A 19,761-nucleotide genomic window follows, 5' to 3' on the forward strand; every position below is an offset into this window, starting at 1 on the left:
CAGTAAGCCTTTGCGACAATTACCGCGATGACGTCCGTTCTCGCGGGATCGTGACGTCTCGCGGTCATTCGCGATGACCGCGAGACTTCGCGATCCCGCGAGAACGGACTTCATCACCCGCAAAGGCTTACTGGGACCGGGAGCGTGGAGAGAGGCAGGAAGGCTGCGCGGGACGTCGGAAGGTGAGAATAACAATATTTTTTTTTTTATTATTATTTACATTCTATCTTTTACTATTGAGGCCGCATAGGCGGCCTCAATAGTAAAAAGTTGGTCACACTCGTCAAACACTATGTTTGACGAGTGCGACCAACCTGTCAATCAGTTCTCCAAGCGATGCTACAGAACGCTTGGAAAATGCTAGAAATTCTGCAAGCTAATTACACTTGCAAAATGCTAGCTTTTCCGCGGGAAAATTGCAGGAATTTAAAATGCGATTTTCCCGCGGAATGGAATTCCGGAATTCTCGCGGTAATTTCCGCGATAGTTCCGCTACATGTGAACCCAGCCTTACTGTATGATAGTAAATAGTGAGATATCATTTATGAACATGAAGTTTGATACACTTGATATAGCTCTCGGCATACTACACACTGGCAGCAGTACACCTAAACCGTTAAAATATTGGTAGAATCAATGATGCACATGACAGCATATGGCGACTCCAGTTTTTTTTTCTTCAATATTCCAATACCTACCCAACTCCTTCCGATATCCCCACTCCCGAAATAACACACACTACAATTTTTAATTCTTTTTGGATAATTCTGGCCACAGCGGCCAATTTTATTAACAAACAATAACATTAACAATAAACATCAATATTAATCATAATGCAAATATGAGGGGAGGGTTCTTGGAGCTAAAAGATCTGGCTATAAAACCTTTTGGCCCAAAAACCAATGTAAAAAACTCAACCTCCATGTTACCCTCAGCCGTCCATCCCCAGCTCGAGGGCACCGTAACTCCCGTTCCGGGAGACTAGCCACCAGAGCTCCCGAGGTAGAAACCCCGTCCAGAGCCCATAACCAAAAAGCCAGATCCCCCATACCATTTTAAAACTGTCGGGAATATTACTTCCAAATCCTTCTCCGACCAATCATCGTCAACTCCAAGAACCCCACCCCCTAGCCACTGTGACGACAGCAACAACAAACGATCCATATAGATCCCACCAACTCTATGTTTTGGTTCTTTTTTTTTTTGTTACATATATCCCCTAACACTACCTACCCCGTATTACCATCTAACAGGGAGGGTGGGTGGGTCTTCACTCCTCTGCTTCAGATGAATGCGGCTTTTCCCGCACTTTTGCCCCACTGCCCAGGCTGCCCCCACCCCGAACTCCTCCCCTGGCCCCATCCCAGCCATTTATGTCACGGCAGCCAAAACAAATTTAAAAACTTGCCCGCCCATTGCAGTCATGGGGGGCTTCTATCAGGCTGTGCCCTCCCCAGCCCCCTCCTTGACAGCATATGGCGACTCCAGTTTTTTCTTCTTCCATATTCCAATACCTACCCAGCTCCTTTCGATATCCCCACTCCCAAAATAACACACACTACAATTTTTAACTCTTTTTGCCTAATTTTGGCCACAGCGGCCAATTTTATTAACAAACAATAACATTAACAATAAACATCAATATTAATCATAATGCAAATATGAGGGGAGAGTTCTTGGAGCTAAAAGATCTAGATATAAAACCTTTTGGCCCAAAAACCAATGTAAAATACTCGACCACCATGTTACCCTCAGCCGTCCATCCCCAGCCCGTTCCGGGAAACTAACCACCAGAGCTCACGAGGTAAAAACCCCGTCCAGAGCCCATAACTAAAAAGCCAGATCCCCCATACCATTTTAAAACTGTCGGGAATATTACTTCCAAATCCTTCCCCGACCAATCATCGTCAACTCCAAGAACCCCACCCCCCGCCAACCACGAACAGCCCTGACCACCTCAGGCTCGTGAGTGCCCCAAAACCACCAAGGCCCTCTCAATCCCCTCCTGAATTGCCAATGCCCACAAATCAATTCCAATAGAATTTAAATGAACCCCATCGTCAAACCAGAAATTACCGACACCTGCCTCCAACTCAAAGTGCCTCACACCAATGCCCCCATTCCTGGACACAAATCCCGACACTGCCCGATTCAATTTCACCCTAGCCCTGTTAATCCCTTTTAAAGACCTCGCTTGCCTCCAATTCTTTCTAGGCACCACGTCCGACCAGACAGTCAACACGTTCGGGAAAGACGTCCATAATCTTAAAAAATCGGAACGTATGTCCCTAATTAATTCCCTCACAGGCCTAACTCCCAAATCGTTACCCCCAGCATGTATGACAAGAACGTCGGGGGGGGGTCTATCCAGGCGAGCGGACTTGGCTAATTCCGGGAGCACCCTGCTCCACACCATACCTCGGAAACCCAACCAACGGATCCGAACCTGTTCCCTCCTAAAGCCCAATTGCCTACCATCTGGCCTTGCGTCAGCTCGTAGCGCACCCCAATACACGTACGAGTGTCCAAATATCCAAGCCAGACAGGGGTCGCCACCTGAAAAAACAAAACAGAATATAGAGAAAACAAAATCCCTAAACATACAACAAACGACAATTAACGTCGAACATACGATAAATAACGATACGACTTCCACCTGCCAATTCTCCTGATCACCTCTGCCCCCAGACCGAGGCTGTCAGCCTCAGTTGCGGCCCCGATCCTAAAGAATGAGACCCGTACATGTCCGGGGGAAGGCCCAGCTCTAACAATCCCTTTTTCAAAACCGCAATGAACTGGAAGTGAGACAAATAGGTGCCGTCCGCATGGCACAATAGAGGACCTCAGATTTTGGAATAAATTCTCGGACTTCTGTGCGCTACCAGATAAATTCACCAATCCAATATTTAGGAGAAAGATTAATCCATTTATTTCCCAACGCGTTTCGAAATGTATACCATTTCTTCATCAGGGGATGACAATATATGATCAAACAGAACTGTCACAGGTTATATACAGCATGATTTCAAAAAGCGGCGCCAAAAAGGTCACATGTCATCTGGTGCAAATGTCAGGGTTCAAAGTATCACAGTTGAACTAATGCACTAATTAATCTCAATTCATTAAAAGCAATGTTTTTATTATAGAAAAAATGAAGAAAAGAAAGAAGAAAGAGAAGAAAAGAAGACCGAAAGAAAAAAAAAAATATATATATATTAAAAAAACGAACTCATGACAACTAAAAAAACTTTTTGGCAAAGAAATGTATATCTTAGTGCACTGAACCACGGTCAGGTCATACCTGACAGAGAGGGAGAAAAAGGACTAGTGGAGAAAAGATAAAATGTTATAATTAAAAATGATATGTATAATTTATTTGACAATAAAGGAAGCTTTCTCTTGCTTTTTTTAAAATTGTATGAATCACCAATTAGAAAAATATATATATATGTGTCCGTAGATACTGCAATTGATTATAAAAAACTCTCACACGTCACTTGAAAAGGAGACGTTGGTTTCATTCACAAATATTCAGAATATCTGATAGTAAGAGGGCAAAGACACTGACTACGAAGAGCTTGCGTAGCGTTCGATGAAAGAAACCAGGATCACTACCCGTGTTGTCCCTCATACAGAGGGAGAGAAAGATAAAGGAGGGGAAAAGGAAAAAAACCACTCATCTTCAATACAGGAAAAAATAACACTATTTTCTCACAGAAAAAATAAAAACATGTATATAAAAGTATATAGTAAAAATATATAAAGGAAAGGAAATAAATTAATTCATCCACATTATAGAAATAAAATACATGGAATACAAAGTCGCACATAAAAAAGGGGTTTAAACATACCAGATTAGATAAAATTAATTCTGAATAACAGGTACATGCATCATTAAAAATTATTAAAAGAGAAAATCATCAAATTTATTCCATTCTAAAGAAAAACCTCTGAAATTTCGTTTAAACCAAATGGCTTGAGTGTATTTAACCTATAGATCCAAAATACTTCTTTTCTATTTAATTGCCCTATCCTGTCAGGAAAATTAACAGGAATATGTTCAATTGGGCTAATTTTTAGTCCACTTGGATCCTTATTATGTTTTATAGTGAAATGTCTAGAAAGACCATGTTGTAAAAAACCTTTTTTGATGTTACATCTATGCGAATTAACCCTTAAATGTAGCGGTTAGGTTGTTCTTCCAACATATTGTTTTCCGCATCCACACTCAATAAGATATATCACAAATTCCATAGTGCAACTCAAATAATTCTTTATAGGAAAAATTTCATTGGTGGTAGATGATTTTACAGATTTTTCTCTATGAGTAATAATATTACAACAGAGACAATTTCTCCTTCCACATTTATAAATCCCTTTCAAAGGGGCATGAATTGGATTCAATGTTAATTCAGTTTTTTGTCGACTAGGGGCTACCAATCCCTTAATAGTTGGTGCCCTTCTGAAAGTTATTCCTGGATTATTAGGTAGAAATTTTTGTAATATAGGATCATTTAAAAGTATATACCAATTATCACACAAAATTTTCCGTATTCTTGTGTGTTCGGCACAATATTGAGTAATAAAATTAGTCATGAATTTTTTATTATCGGGTTTGACTATTTTTTGTCCATAAATGAGAGTGTCTTGTGATATATTGACACATCTATTATAGGCACTTTTGATCAGATTATTGGGGTATTTTTTATCCATGAACCTATTTTTTAAAATATCAGCCTGATCTTTAAAGTCCTCAAAGCTAGAACAATTTTTTCTAATCCTCTTAAACTGATTCTCTGGGATATTCCTCAGCCACTTTCCATAATGTCCACTATCAAAGGGAATATAACTATTAATATCCACATTTTTAAAAAAGGTTTTGGTTAAAATGGTGTTGTCCTTGATAAAAATAGTTATATCTAAAAAATTGATACTCTCATGTTCATAAACTGAGGAAAATGATAGTCCCCAGTTATTGTTATTAATGTCATGAATAAAGTTATTAATGCTACTATCAGAATTATCCCAGATAAAGAAAAGGTCGTCAATAAATCTCTTATACATGATTAAATTATTGCACCACTTGTTATTAAAAATATAAAAATCTTCAAAAACCCCCATAAAAATATTTGCATATGTAGGTGCGACCTTCGAGCCCATCGCGGTCCCGAGCTTCTGGTGGTATAAATATCCATCAAATGTAAAATAATTATTTCTCAAAATAAAATCCATGCCTTTTAATAAAAACTTCTTTTGATCTTTAGACAACCTATTGTCTCTTACTAAAATCTTGTTAAAACAGGCTAACCCCAAGTTGTGTGATATATTTGAATATAGTGAGGACACATCCATAGTGAGTAAAAGATAGCCTGATTTCCATTGAATTTGCTGTAGACATTGGATAAGATGAGTAGAATCTCTAATGTAGCTTTTTAGAAGTGGAACATTAGTCACCATAATTCTATCGATATAATGGGATAGGTTGCTCGTTAAAGAACCTATCCCTGAGATAATCGAATTCCTTTTTTTTATCACCTACCAAAAATTCATAAGAGTTTAGTAAACCCCCCAGGGAGACCGATTATCTCAGGGATAGGTTCTTTAACGAGCAACCTATCCCATTATATCGATAGAATTATGGTGACTAATGTTCCACTTCTAAAAAGCTACATTAGAGATTCTACTCATCTTATCCAATGTCTACAGCAAATTCAATGGAAATCAGGCTATCTTTTACTCACTATGGATGTGTCCTCACTATATTCAAATATATCACACAACTTGGGGTTAGCCTGTTTTAACAAGATTTTAGTAAGAGACAATAGGTTGTCTAAAGATCAAAAGAAGTTTTTATTAAAAGGCATGGATTTTATTTTGAGAAATAATTATTTTACATTTGATGGATATTTATACCACCAGAAGCTCGGGACCGCGATGGGCTCGAAGGTCGCACCTACATATGCAAATATTTTTATGGGGGTTTTTGAAGATTTTTATATTTTTAATAACAAGTGGTGCAATAATTTAATCATGTATAAGAGATTTATTGACGACCTTTTCTTTATCTGGGATAATTCTGATAGTAGCATTAATAACTTTATTCATGACATTAATAACAATAACTGGGGACTATCATTTTCCTCAGTTTATGAACATGAGAGTATCAATTTTTTAGATATAACTATTTTTATCAAGGACAACACCATTTTAACCAAAACCTTTTTTAAAAATGTGGATATTAATAGTTATATTCCCTTTGATAGTGGACATTATGGAAAATGGCTGAGGAATATCCCAGAGAATCAGTTTAAGAGGATTAGAAAAAATTGTTCTAGCTTTGAGGACTTTAAAGATCAGGCTGATATTTTAAAAAATAGGTTCATGGATAAAAAATACCCCAATAATCTGATCAAAAGTGCCTATAATAGATGTGTCAATATATCACAAGACACTCTCATTTATGGACAAAAAATAGTCAAACCCGATAATAAAAAATTCATGACTAATTTTATTACTCAATATTGTGCCGAACACACAAGAATACGGAAAATTTTGTGTGATAATTGGTATATACTTTTAAATGATCCTATATTACAAAAATTTCTACCTAATAATCCAGGAATAACTTTCAGAAGGGCACCAACTATTAAGGGATTGGTAGCCCCTAGTCGACAAAAAACTGAATTAACATTGAATCCAATTCATGCCCCTTTGAAAGGGATTTATAAATGTGGAAGGAGAAATTGTCTCTGTTGTAATATTATTACTCATAGAGAAAAATCTGTAAAATCATCTACCACCAATGAAATTTTTCCTATAAAGAATTATTTGAGTTGCACTACGGAATTTGTGATATATCTTATTGAGTGTGGATGCGGAAAACAATATGTTGGAAGAACAACCCAACCGCTACATTTAAGGGTTAATTCGCATAGATGTAACATCAAAAAAGGTTTTTTACAACATGGTCTTTCTAGACATTTCACTATAAAACATAATAAGGATCCAAGTGGACTAAAAATTAGCCCAATTGAACATATTCCTGTTAATTTTCCTGACAGGATAGGGCAATTAAATAGAAAAGAAGTATTTTGGATCTATAGGTTAAATACACTCAAGCCATTTGGTTTAAACGAAATTTCAGAGGTTTTTCTTTAGAATGGAATAAATTTGATGATTTTCTCTTTTAATAATTTTTAATGATGCATGTACCTGTTATTCAGAATTAATTTTATCTAATCTGGTATGTTTAAACCCCTTTTTTATGTGCGACTTTGTATTCCATGTATTTTATTTCTATAATGTGGATGAATTAATTTATTTCCTTTCCTTTATATATTTTTACTATATACTTTTATATACATGTTTTTATTTTTTCTGTGAGAAAATAGTGTTATTTTTTCCTGTATTGAAGATGAGTGGTTTTTTTCCTTTTCCCCTCCTTTATCTTTCTCTCCCTCTGTATGAGGGACAACACGGGTAGCGATCCTGGTTTCTTTCATCGAACGCTACGCAAGCTCTTCGTAGTCAGTGTCTTTGCCCTCTTACTATCAGATATTCTGAATATTTGTGAATGAAACCAACGTCTCCTTTTCAAGTGACGTGTGAGAGTTTTTTATAATCAATTGCAGTATCTACGGACACATATATATATATTTTTCTAATTGGTGATTCATACAATTTTAAAAAAAGCAAGAGAAAGCTTCCTTTATTGTCAAATAAATTATACATATCATTTTTAATTATAACATTTTATCTTTTCTCCACTAGTCCTTTTTCTCCCTCTCTGTCAGGTATGACCTGACCGTGGTTCAGTGCACTAAGATATACATTTCTTTGCCAAAAAGTTTTTTTAGTTGTCATGAGTTCGTTTTTTTAATATATATATATTTTTTTTTTTTTCTTTCGGTCTTCTTTTCTTCTCTTTCTTCTTTCTTTTCTTCATTTTTTCTATAATAAAAACATTGCTTTTAATGAATTGAGATTAATTAGTGCATTAGTTCAACTGTGATACTTTGAACCCTGACATTTGCACCAGATGACATGTGACCTTTTTGGCGCCGCTTTTTGAAATCATGCTGTATATAACCTGTGACAGTTCTGTTTGATCATATATTGTCATCCCCTGATGAAGAAATGGTATACATTTCGAAACGCGTTGGGAAATAAATGGATTAATCTTTCTCCTAAATATTGGATTGGTGAATTTATCTGGTAGCGCACAGAAGTCCGAGAATTTATTCCAAAATCTGATGTGTAAGCGGTCACAGAGCTGACCTTTGGACGTGCAGCAAGCAGATTACTGATCCTACATGCTTGAACCTCTCCTAAAAAGGGTGAGTATAATCTAAATTACTTTTCCAGCATTAACCCGGATAAGACCCTATTGCGCTCTTTGTGTTCCTTTAGTTTTGACACAATAGAGGACCTGTTCTACCTGCCCACTCATCCCAAACAACTCCGTGGGTACATCACCGCCCCTTCAACTCGACCCAAAACTACCCGTCTGCCCCTACCCAGTTGATCAGTTTTTGAGAGCCGAATCCAAAAAGCAATGCCCCCCACCCAAAATTCCACGTCTTCTGCCAACACCCCTCCGGCTGAGACCCTGCTAACTGACACCACCTCGCCAATGTGCATTGCCCCGAAAAAGGCCAAAGAAAAAGCCAACCTAAAAAGCGCCAACTCAAACCCTGAAGTACAAATACCTTCCAGAACTCTACCTAAGCCCTCCAACATACTGAAAGAAATAGGCTGTCGTTTGTCCCCAGCCTTTTATCCCCTGCGAAACCCCCTCAACGCCTGTCTTACCAAAAACTGTTTTGTCACGTCCGTCAACCCCTGTAATCTGAAACCGAAAGCTAAAGCCGCTACAAACTTGTTTACCTTAGCAGCGGACCAACCACTGTCGGCTGCCTTCCCAATTAAAAACAATACCGCCAACATCCTATCCTCCCTGCTTTCAACCCCGCCCCATTCCGACACCCAACTCTGCCATACTCACCACGAGGATTCGCAGGCCGACCAGGTCTGATGCGATAACGATTCCCGAATCAGTCTTCCCGCTCTTCCATAATCACTTGCCACAGATAAGAAGGGCATTCCACGCCCGAGGCATCCGCTCCTGGTGCCAACTCTCAAAAACGCCCCCACTGAAAACGAGACAAAGAATCTGCTATTGAATTTGTAACACCGGGCACATGCACTGCAGAAATCCCTGCATTCATCTCTAGACATCGAAGAACCAAAACTCTAAGGCTGGTTTCACACTTGCGTTTTTTTTCGCGGGATTTTAGCGCTAAAAAACGCATGCAGTTTTTTTCCTATACTTTGCATGGGATGCGCTTATGTGCGCATACACATGCGTTTGTATGCGTTTTTCCGCGCATGCGTTTTTTTGCGGTATGCGCTCGGGCGCACAAAATGCATCCTGTTGCATTTTTTGGGCGTTCGACTTGCCTCAAAAAAACGCATGCGCGCGCAATGCGTTTTTTTACAGCAGGACACCCATTGTAAGTCTATGGGTGCGCATATGTGCGCATTGGCATGCTTATGTATGCGTTTTTTTGCGCATGCGTTTTTTTTTTACCATTAGTTTGACAATGGAATTTAGGGGTTTGGGTTATAGTTAGGGTCAGTTAAGGGGGTTTAGGGTTAGGGTCAGGGTTAGGGTTAGTATGGTTTGGTTAAGGGTTAAGGTTAGGGTCAGGGTTAGGGTTAGGGTTAGTATGGTTTGGTTAAGGGTTAGGGTTAGGGTCAGGCTTAGTGTAGGGTTAGGGTCAGGGTTAGTATGGTTTGGTTAAGGGTTAGGGTCAGGGTTAGGGTCAGGGTCAGGGTCAGGGTTAGTAAAGTCATAGTTTGGGTTAGTGTGAGGGGCCAACTAATGTTGGAAAAAAACGCAAACGCGGTAAAAACGCACTAAAAACGCATACAAACGCATAAAAACGCTGCGTTTTTTTCATGCATGCTCATAAAAATGCTTGAAAAAAACGCAGCATTTGTATGCGTTTGTATGCGTTTTTTCAATGCGTTTTTTTGCGGGAAAAACGCGCTGCAAAAAAAAGCAAGTGTGAAATTAGCCTTACCAATCTGTTCACAGGGGGAGATGAGGCCGATAAACTGTTAATCACCGCCACCACACTCGCGCTGTCGCAATGAAAATGCACCCTCCGATTCGTGAACATAGGACCCCACACGGAAACAGCTACTACAATGGGAAACAATTCCAACAATGCCAAATTTTTTGTAAGGCCCAACGACTTCCATGTCTGTGGCCACTGCCCCACGCTCCACTTCCCCTTACAGTAGGCGCCGTTATCAGAGCTGCCCGCTGGGTCCGTATAGATCTCAAAGTCAAAATTGCTCAATGTCTCCTCTTGCATCAACAACCGATCATTGTAATTCCGCAAAAAACGCTGCCAAACCATCAAGTCCTCCCTATGCTCCTTAGTCAAACGAACATAATGCTGCGGAGCCTTCACTCCCACCGTCGCACTGGCCAGGCGACGAGAAAAAATGTGCCCCATGGGCATGATCCTACAGGCAAAGTTCAATCTCCCCAATAAGGATTGCAACTCCTTTAGGGTCACTTTCCGCAACTCCGCCATCCTATCAACTTCCTGTTTCAACAACGACAACTTGTCCTTTGGTAAACGACACTCCATCCTTTCTGAATCGACGACTATGCCCGACAAACTTATAACGGTCTTAGGGCCTTCAGTCTTCTCCGATGCCAGCGGCACCCCAAAATGCTCCGCCACCCAAACCATGGCTGCCAACGCGTTCCTACACACCGGTGAATCCGGGGGACCGATAAAAAGAAAATCATCCAGATAATGAATGATTGCACGCCTGCAACATCCCTTACCACCCACTCCAAAAAAGTGCTAAACGTCTCGAAAAGTGAACAAGAAATTGCGCAACCCATCGGCAAACGCCTATCGAGGTAGAACTCCCCGTTCCAAAAACAACCCAACAGCGGGATGCTTTCTGCATGAACCGGCAATAAACGAAAAGCGGATTCAATGTCTGTCTTTGCTAACAGAGCCCCTGAACCATAACGTCGCACCCAATGCACCACCGTATCAAAGGAGGCATACTCCACCGAACACAAATCTCTATCAATACCGTCATTGACTGACAAACCTTTTGGGTATGATAAATGCTGAATCAAACGAAACTTGTTCGGCTCCTTCTTTGGCACTACCCCCAAAGGGAAAACAATCAAACCTGCTACTGGTGCCGCGGGGAACGGACCAACCACCTGCCAATTTCCACTTCCTTTTTTAACTTCGCATCCACCACCTCGGCATGAATCATTGCCGACCGCAAATTTTTATCCGAGAAAGGAACAACGTGCCCAGGAGGGGGTATACTGAAGCCCTCAACAAAACCATTCCAAATAACATTGGCCTCTACCCGAGCAAGGTACCTATTTAGAAAGGGGGCCATCTCTTGAATTCTCACCGGGCTCTCCCCCTTGACCGGCACCCACATGTGGTTTACCCCTCCCTTTTTTAAAACATTTAGAAGCCCCGTGCACGCTACCATTGCAGTGGGAGCACATATGCTTGAACTTGCAGCTGTTCCCGTACTTACACTGCCCGTCATTAAATTGCCAGCACGTTCCTGACTTGTCCTTTCCTCCCTGGGTCGCCTGACCACCACTTCCGTGTCCTGCTTGCTGACTGCCACTGCTCCCGTGAAAGGACTGCCCATACCTCACTGGAGCCATCACTTTCAGCCACAACCCAATATCCTTCTGATCCCATTTTATCTCTGGCCGTACCGCCTTCCTCTGACTAAACTGCTCGTCATATCGCAGCCATGCCTGCCCCCCATAAATACGATGCACCTCCCCAATAGCATCCAGGTAACAAAACAGGCCAGAACAATTATCCGGAGACTTCTCATCTATGACTCTCGCCAAAATAGTGAATGCCTGCATCCAATTCACAAACGTCTGTGGAATCAGCCGCCACCTCCGTTTTTCTTCCTCTTCTTTTTTACTATCATCCTTCTTTCCCTTATCCAGGTTAAATTTTTCCAAGGGGAGGAGGGAAAATATCTCAACATACTCAAACCACCAGATCTTTTCCTTCACCTCCTTCTTTAAATGGGCACCCAAAGGCCCCTCAAAGCACACATAGACCTCTCCCTTAGCCCTATCGTCCAGTTCTATCTTATCTCCCTTGTCCATCTCGGTCTGCACTAAGACCAAAACCCCCGCCGATGCTCCTCCAACGCATTCGGCCGAGCGTAGCGCCTCACCTTCTGACTGAGTGCTGGACCTGCGACCCACTAACCATGCCCCTGCCGGAGATGAGGCTGCCTCCCCAATTACCCCCCCTTCCAATCTCCTCAATATTTGAGACATATTGCTCAAAATATCCCTCAGCCCGGGAACTTCAGCCCCGCTAGGCCCACTATGCCCCCTCTGTTCCCTACCATCCCCCAGCCTACCCCCAACCTCTTGCAAAACAGCCCCTGCGGGCGACAGACACGACATGGAGCCATACTCACATAGCTGCGCGGGTGCTGTGTCCCCGCCAACCGAATATCCCAAATCCTGACGTGCTCCGCACTCCTGATGTCTGCTCTGCTGCTCACAGCCCGCGCCCCTGGCCTCCTGGTCACCGGGGGGGACCTGAGCACGTGACTCCTGCTGTTTCATGGAACTCCCGCCTGAGCGGGACCTGCGTCGATCACTAGACCCGGATCGGCCTGTCCGGTCCGTTGCACCCTCCGGCCACCTGCCGGACAGCTGTTCGTGGATGCCTGCCGCTCTCTCTGTCCTGCATGCAGCGCTGGGGCCAGGCAGGACATCCTCGAACTGCTCCCTCCTGCCCGCCGCGCCACTCAGCCTGGCGCCCCGTCTGGCAGGCACCTCAGAGCGGGCCTCTTACCCGGGGGTACCTGCCGTGTCACCCGCTGCTCCCGTCGTCCCCGTCACCGCCTCTGCCCGCTGTCCTCCTGGCCGTTGCGACGCAGGGCTGCCACGGCCTGCTCCTGCTCCTGTAGGCCTGCCTGGCGCCGCCGCGAGACTTCGGCTCCCGCCCGCGGCGTCCTCATTTCCAGTCTGGCCTGAGCTCTCTGCGCGTCTCCTGCTCTCCCTCTGCTTGCACCCGCAGGCTGGATTTGCAGCTTCCAGCCGGGACGGGCGCTGAGGGGAGAAGCTGCCTCCAGTGTCAACCTCTCAGGGGGCCGCGTCCTTCTCCACTGGCTGGTTGCCGGTGCATCTGCCTCCCTGAAGAGGGAGGACAGCTGGATATGGAGCCATCCTCCCCCTCTGGACCGGGCCATGTCCTGGAGCCTGGACATCAGCTCCTCCACGGTCTCCCTCTCCTGCGATCTATAAGGTGGGTCTTCACTCCTCTGCTTCAGATGATGAATGCGGCTTTTCCCGCACTTTCTCCCCACTACCCAGGCTGCCCCCACCCCGAATTCCTCCCCTGGCCCCATCCCAGCCATTCATGTCACGGCAGCCAAAACAAATTTAAAAACTTGCCCGCCCATTGCAGTCATGGGGGACTTCTATCAGGCTGTGCCCTACCCAGCCCCCTCCTGGAACCCCACTATCAAGAAGATACTAGTGATTTGTCTAATTGGTGTAGCCGAACATATAGGCCCTAATTCATCTTTTTTTTTTTTTTTTTCTTGTGGTATTCGTTGATGGTTTTTGCTCCAGATTCTTCAAAATGGTGCAAATGGTTCATGAAAATTTCGTACAATCCAAAACGCTGTTTGGGGGTCAATTCATTATTTCATTTGTGCCTTTTCTGTGTAGTTTTTTTATCTTTTTCACCGGTTTTTCATTTGAGCCTTATTTTTCTTTCACTTTGATATTTTCTAAATTCTATTTTATAGGTGTTCGTTTGTATTATTATGTTTGTCTTTGTGGGAAGGGAAAAGTGTTTCTAGATGTTTTTGACTGATTCATCAATTGTGATTTTTTTTAAAAAGTGTCCAAATTTTTGTGCAATTGTACTCCAGTGCCAGCCAGCAGTGACTTTATGTACGACTGGAAAAATATTTGCCTAATTTTGTGACATTTTAACTGAATTTTTGCTCTAAAGGCGTAAAAAAAAAATATATACATATGATGAATCGGGCACTTTCATTTTCTCTTTAAGCTTTTTTATACTTGTTAATTAGAGAACCTGTCAGGTCCCCCTGTTCCCCCAGAACCACCAGCAGTTACATAGCTAAACACCCTGCCTAACAGTCCTTTTACTACAGTGGACACTTCATCAAAAGTATTTCTAAAGTCCATTTATGATATGTATATGAAGCCTTTGACTGGTCACTGGGGTGTTAGTATCCCAGACTAGTCGGCCCACTAAGATATTATCACGCTGCTGTGGGCGTGATACCATGACTTACAAGCGCCGGTGCCATACATACCTCGCGCATGCACGCGGCTTATTTCCCTCACTGCACTGATCCTCTGAAGCCAGGTATACGCGTCCCAGCTTCAGATTCAGAAAGGCGCACTGCACATGATCAGAAGTGAAGAAGGGGCGAGATGACATGGTAAGTGGGCCGACTAGTCTGGGGACACTGACGCCCCATCGACATGTCAAAGGCCTTATTTACAAATCATAAACAGACTTTAGAAATACCTTTTCTAAAGATTTGTTTATGTGTGTAATATAATACAGGGACTGTTATGCAGGGATTTTAGCAATGTAGACACAACTGCTGGTGGTTCTAGGGGAAAAGGGGACCTGACAGGTTCCCTTTATATAATCACGTTCTGTTAAAATGTTGCACAATTTGAGCAGAGAAAAAAAATCCAGGCAACCTTTTAAAAGATTAAAAGTTGCAATAAATAAATAAGCCAAAAACATCAGGAAACCGCAAACCCTTCCCACAGTGAGGGGCATAAAAATATCTGGTGAACATCTATAGAGTTTCAAAAAAAAGTCAGCCCCATGTTTCAAAATATGGAAACGTTATGGGTCACGGAAAATTGCAACAAAAGCAAAAAAAAAAAAAAAAAGTTTTCATGCAAATTTCTGAATTTTTTTTAACTTCTTGAATAAAAAAAACTCTACGTTTTGGTATCTGCATACTCGTGGTGACCTGAAGAATCATATTACCAGATCAATTTTACCATTTAGTAAGCAAGATAAATAAAAAGCCCAAACACTTTTGTAATTGCATTTTTTTTTGCAGTTTCCCCAAACTTGAATTTTTTTCCCGTTTTCCAGTACACTATATGGTAAAATAAATGATGTCATTCAAAAGTACAACTCGTCCCGCAAAAACAAACCCTCATACGTCTATGTTGACAGAAAAATTAGAAAGTTATGTGTCTTGGAAGAGAACAAAAATGAAAACAAAAAGGAAAAAGGCCTGGGGATAAAGGTGTTGAGATGTGAGCGTTAGTGATGGTGACAATGGAGCATAAAAAAGCTCCAACCTAATATTGCAATCAGTGCTGCTTGTTCCAGGTGGAGAATAATGGCTGGACCATTGCAAAGGTGACCACAGAATCTTATTTCTGCATGCAAAGAGTGCATCTACCTGTGAGGGGTTAAGAATCGCCTTTCCAGCAAGGACCAGGCGTTGGCCCCACCAGAGTGCTGCAATGTTGTAAACTGAGGTATAGACCAGAAAAGTGGGCGATCTACCAGACAAATTACTGTAGAATATTGCAGCGATGCGGAGACTGTTGATGATTAAGTGAGGTGCAGTTTAGGAGATTTCCAGCAGATCACTACAAGTGTCAGAAAATTGTGCCAAGTGTCAACAAAACAGTCTCAAGTGCAAAGTAATTGTAGCAACTGTCAACTCTTTAGCTGTGAATCTGTTGTTTCCTGTGAGTCTGTTGAAACCATCAAGTTTGTTGCCTTTTGTAAGACTGTAACCATCAAGCTTGTTGATTCTTCCAGGACTGTAACTATTAAACTTGGTGCCTGGTATGAGATTGTAACCATCAAGCTTGTTGATTCTTCCAGGACTGTAACTATTAAACTTGGTGCCTGGTATGAGATTGTAACTATCAAGCTTGTTGCCTCTTGTAAGACAGTAACTATTAAACTTCTTGCCTCTTTTAAGATTTTGTTATCATTAAACTTGTTGCCTCTTGTAGGACTGAAACTATTAAACTTGTTGCCTTTTCTAAAACTGGAACTATTAAACTTTTTGCCTCTTGTGAAATTGTGCAACCATTAAGTTGGTTGCCTCTTGTAAGACTGCTTGTATTTTCTTGTAGGACTGTAACTGTTCAACTTGTCGTGTGTGAGATTATAACAATCAAATGTCGTGGTATCTGGGACATTATTCCAGGTACAACCACCAGAGGGCGAAGAAGTGAGAACAACAGAAGCTCACCGTAAGCGAGGACCTGCAATAGCGGAGCCAGATTTCTCTAATTTAGTCAAGTCTTTCGTAAGTTAGACAGACATTTTGGATGGTTGAGTACTTAAGATAGTGTCCAGAAGTGTGGAGCAGAGACCTTGAAGCTTACCACTGAGGAACTAGACAATTGATCTTCTCACTGAACTGCAGTCGGTTTGCCATGGAAACCAACTATCCCTACAGGAATACAGTGGCTGATTTGGACCAAATTTGCAGTTAACTTCATAAAAAAAATAACACAGACTCACATATGCAGTCATATACAAATACACATCCAAATATATGTACACACATCCGCACATCCATCCATACAGTATAATCAGGGCCAGCTCCAGGTTAGTATGGGCCACAGGGTGATATAATCACATTCGGCAACATTTACAAAAACTTATTTTATCTACAAAAAAATACTTTAAAATGAAAAACAATTCACTGATAAGGACATCAAATCCCTCTCCAAAAAAATGACAGCCCCATGATGAAATAATACTATATAACAATGTCTCAAGTGACGTTTTTGCACAATTTTTGCAGCATTTTGTCTGCAATTGTTTAATTTAGCAAAAGTTTCACAAATATATATTCCTCTAAGTTTTACCAAACGCTATGTGATCATCATCCTCCTATTAGTGAAAAATGTGGATCTGTAGAATTTTTTGTTGTTGTTTCATTTCCACATTCAAAACTTTTTTTTATTTTTAATAATTTTTTGCCAAACTAGCTGTAGATTTTTTAGCTGCCATTTTGCTGTACACTATGTGAGAAGGTCACTGGTAAAATACTGGTGGGAGATATGTGTCACTCAGGATGTTAGCCTCAGTGAAATGAATCTGGAAAAATGCTCCAGCATACTACATGCTATGAGGTGTTAATCGGCCATATTAAGGGCTGGGTTTTTGTTAAAAGTGAAGAGTGGGTGGAAGGCTGTTTACCATATTTCCACCCCAGGGTGCGGTCCAGAAAGTAAATGCAGAGCCTTTGAATTCATTCAGTGTTCGTTGTGCCTGGAGATGAGAGATCTAGAGCTGTGCTCATGTTAAAGAGAACTGAACCTTGTTTGGACCCCGTCACACATAGCGACTCACCAGCGATCCTGACAACGATATGAACTTGTCAGGATCGCTGGTGTGTCGCTACACAATCGCTGGTGAGCTGCCAAACAGGCAGCTTCACCAGCGATCAGCACTAGCGACAACGAGCGCTCACGTCGCTGTGTACCTTAGATACCAGCGCGCTGGTGCAGAGAGCTGGTAACCAAGGTAAACATCGGGTTTCTAAGCACCGCGAGGCACTTAGAAACCTGCTGTTTACCTTGGATACGAGCTGGGAGCTCGCTGATCGCTGCTCTCCCGACTGCCACATGCAGCAATGCATGCTGGCCAGCGGGAGACCAGCGATCAAAAAAAAGTCCAGGGCATTCGAGCACAATCAGCGATCCCCGGCGGGGGGGGGCGGTCGCTGATAGGTGTCACACACAGCGATCTCGCTGGTGAGATTGCTGTTGCATCACAAAACTTGTGACTCAGCAGCGATCTCGCTAGCGAGATCACTGTGTGTGACGGGGCCTTTTTTGTTCCCCTGAGCAGGCAGGCTGTCACGATACTAGTGGATACAGCTGGACACCAGTGGCTAGGTCAAAGAGACTACAGACACAGTGGGTTGTGCAAGCAATATTGTATTAATGATCTGAATGCAATATAGCATAAGTCCAGATAAATGTTCAGTCAATATGATAAAAGGTAATAGCAGAGCTGATACTCTGCGACACAGCATGCAAAGTCACTGAGCAATGCGGGCACAAGACACAGACTCTTGCAGAGCGGAGGAACACACTAGCTGGCTGGAGTTCTTACTTCACCGCAGGTGTAGTCAGGCAGAGGTTCCTGAAGTCAAGTGTTCAGCAATCACTCGGTCAGCAGGCAGGGATCCAGACGTGCAGGTTGGCAGAGGACTCCGCCGTTAAGAGAGGACCAACAGGGATAGTAAGTCCAGGCTTGGGACTGCAGAGGCACAAAGTCCAATACATAATACACAAGCAATGAATCAGAGCAGGTGCTGGCTTTATATACAGCTTTGGCAGGAAGCAAGATGGCCGACGTGGAAACATCAAGATCCATGTTAACTAAGGGCAAGTCTAAGGGCAAGAGAAACAGATTCCAGGACAAGATACTGACACAGGCACTGTTTGTTTACCTACTTTTGGTCTGGCTTATGCAGTACGGTTTTAATAAACCAGTTGAAAACTTAAACGGAAACTGTTCCTTTGACTCCCTCTTTAAGCAGTCAAGTGAGTCGATTTACCACAATTGGTGTCAGAAGTGCGGGCAGCGTTCCCAAGAAATACGTGTGACTGTGCATGTCCTGGGTGAAGGCGGCCATGAGCCAGAGTGTTAGGGACGGCGGAACGCACTAAATATTAAATAATAGAAAGTGCGTTCGCCGCCCGGGGTCCACCATGCAGTAGGTGTTAAAACCGCTGCTAGACAATGGCAGACGCGCTATATGGCGGTATAATGCGCACGGGTTCAACGTCACCCGATGTGCGCAGAGCGGACACTGTTAACTCACAGAGGCGCTGTAACATAAATTTAAGCACTGAGCCTGTTAGACTCACAGGTCTCAGCAAAATAGCACGCGCGGTATCAGGTCACAGGCCAGGGTCCAAGACAGGGGACGGTGTCCGTCTAGACCTACCGTGCGTGCGGCATCGCAACTGCGGACGCCAGTAAGTGCTGCTGAATGCAGCGCGGCGGCAGACACAGCCGCTATGCGATAGTGCCGTGAGAGACGTGACACCACCGGACGCTAGTGTAGAGATGCGGTGTGCACAGTGGCCTAAGGTTTGCCACTGACTGGCGCTGACTCTTTCTGTAGTTCCCTATCCACATGCGTAATATCAGAGGGAGGGGAATCTTAATAAGTCATTCACCAGAATCATACATCCATCACCATTCACACATCTAGCAAGAAGAGTATACTAGCGCATGGCCGAGAGGCCATGCGGGCCTTTTATAGCCGTGCGCTGCCGGGACCTTCCAGATCTCTGAGATAGACCAATCAGATCAGTAGAAGGACCGGAGCACGTGACTTCCAATGGGAGATCGTCTCGTGAGCATGCCCAGTAGCGGGACGAGAGGACTTAGCCTCTGGAGTGGCTTGCTGCAGGACAGCCTGCGCTGCTATTGCTGACCCAGAGGTGGAAGCAACAACCAGTCCTACAGAGCTGGTCTGAGCAGAGCGTCTGGAACACCGAGATTGCTGTGCAGGCTCCTGAGCGGTTGGTGGAGAATGGGAGACCACTGGATACAAGGCTCTGGATTCCCACTGTGCAGCTGCAGGAACCCGACACCTAACATTGCCCCCCCCTCTGAGCCTCGCTACACTCAAAGGCCACGA

At 43.0% G+C, this 19,761-nt stretch overlaps 1 long non-coding RNA gene across 2 annotated transcripts in view; it reads left to right on the forward strand.

Annotated features, from left to right (window-relative positions):
• Positions 1-16,891, forward strand: part of LOC141096023 (uncharacterized) — a 100,520-nt gene extending 83,629 nt beyond the window's left edge. Inside the window, exon 4 of one of the 2 annotated variants that reach the window (XR_012233555.1) lies at positions 16,220-16,891. This is a non-coding gene — a long non-coding RNA (uncharacterized lncRNA). Of the gene's footprint in view, positions 1-3,146; positions 3,403-16,219 lie in introns of those variants that run through there. The other variant, XR_012233556.1, reaches the window with a different exon arrangement.
• Positions 16,892-19,761: the final 2,870 nt, after the last annotated feature.

Source organism: Dendrobates tinctorius, unplaced genomic scaffold, assembly GCF_039654945.1.
Source record: "Dendrobates tinctorius isolate UK_male_01 unplaced genomic scaffold, ASM3965494v1 ptg000071l, whole genome shotgun sequence".
Classification (NCBI taxonomy): domain Eukaryota; kingdom Metazoa; phylum Chordata; class Amphibia; order Anura; family Dendrobatidae; genus Dendrobates; species Dendrobates tinctorius.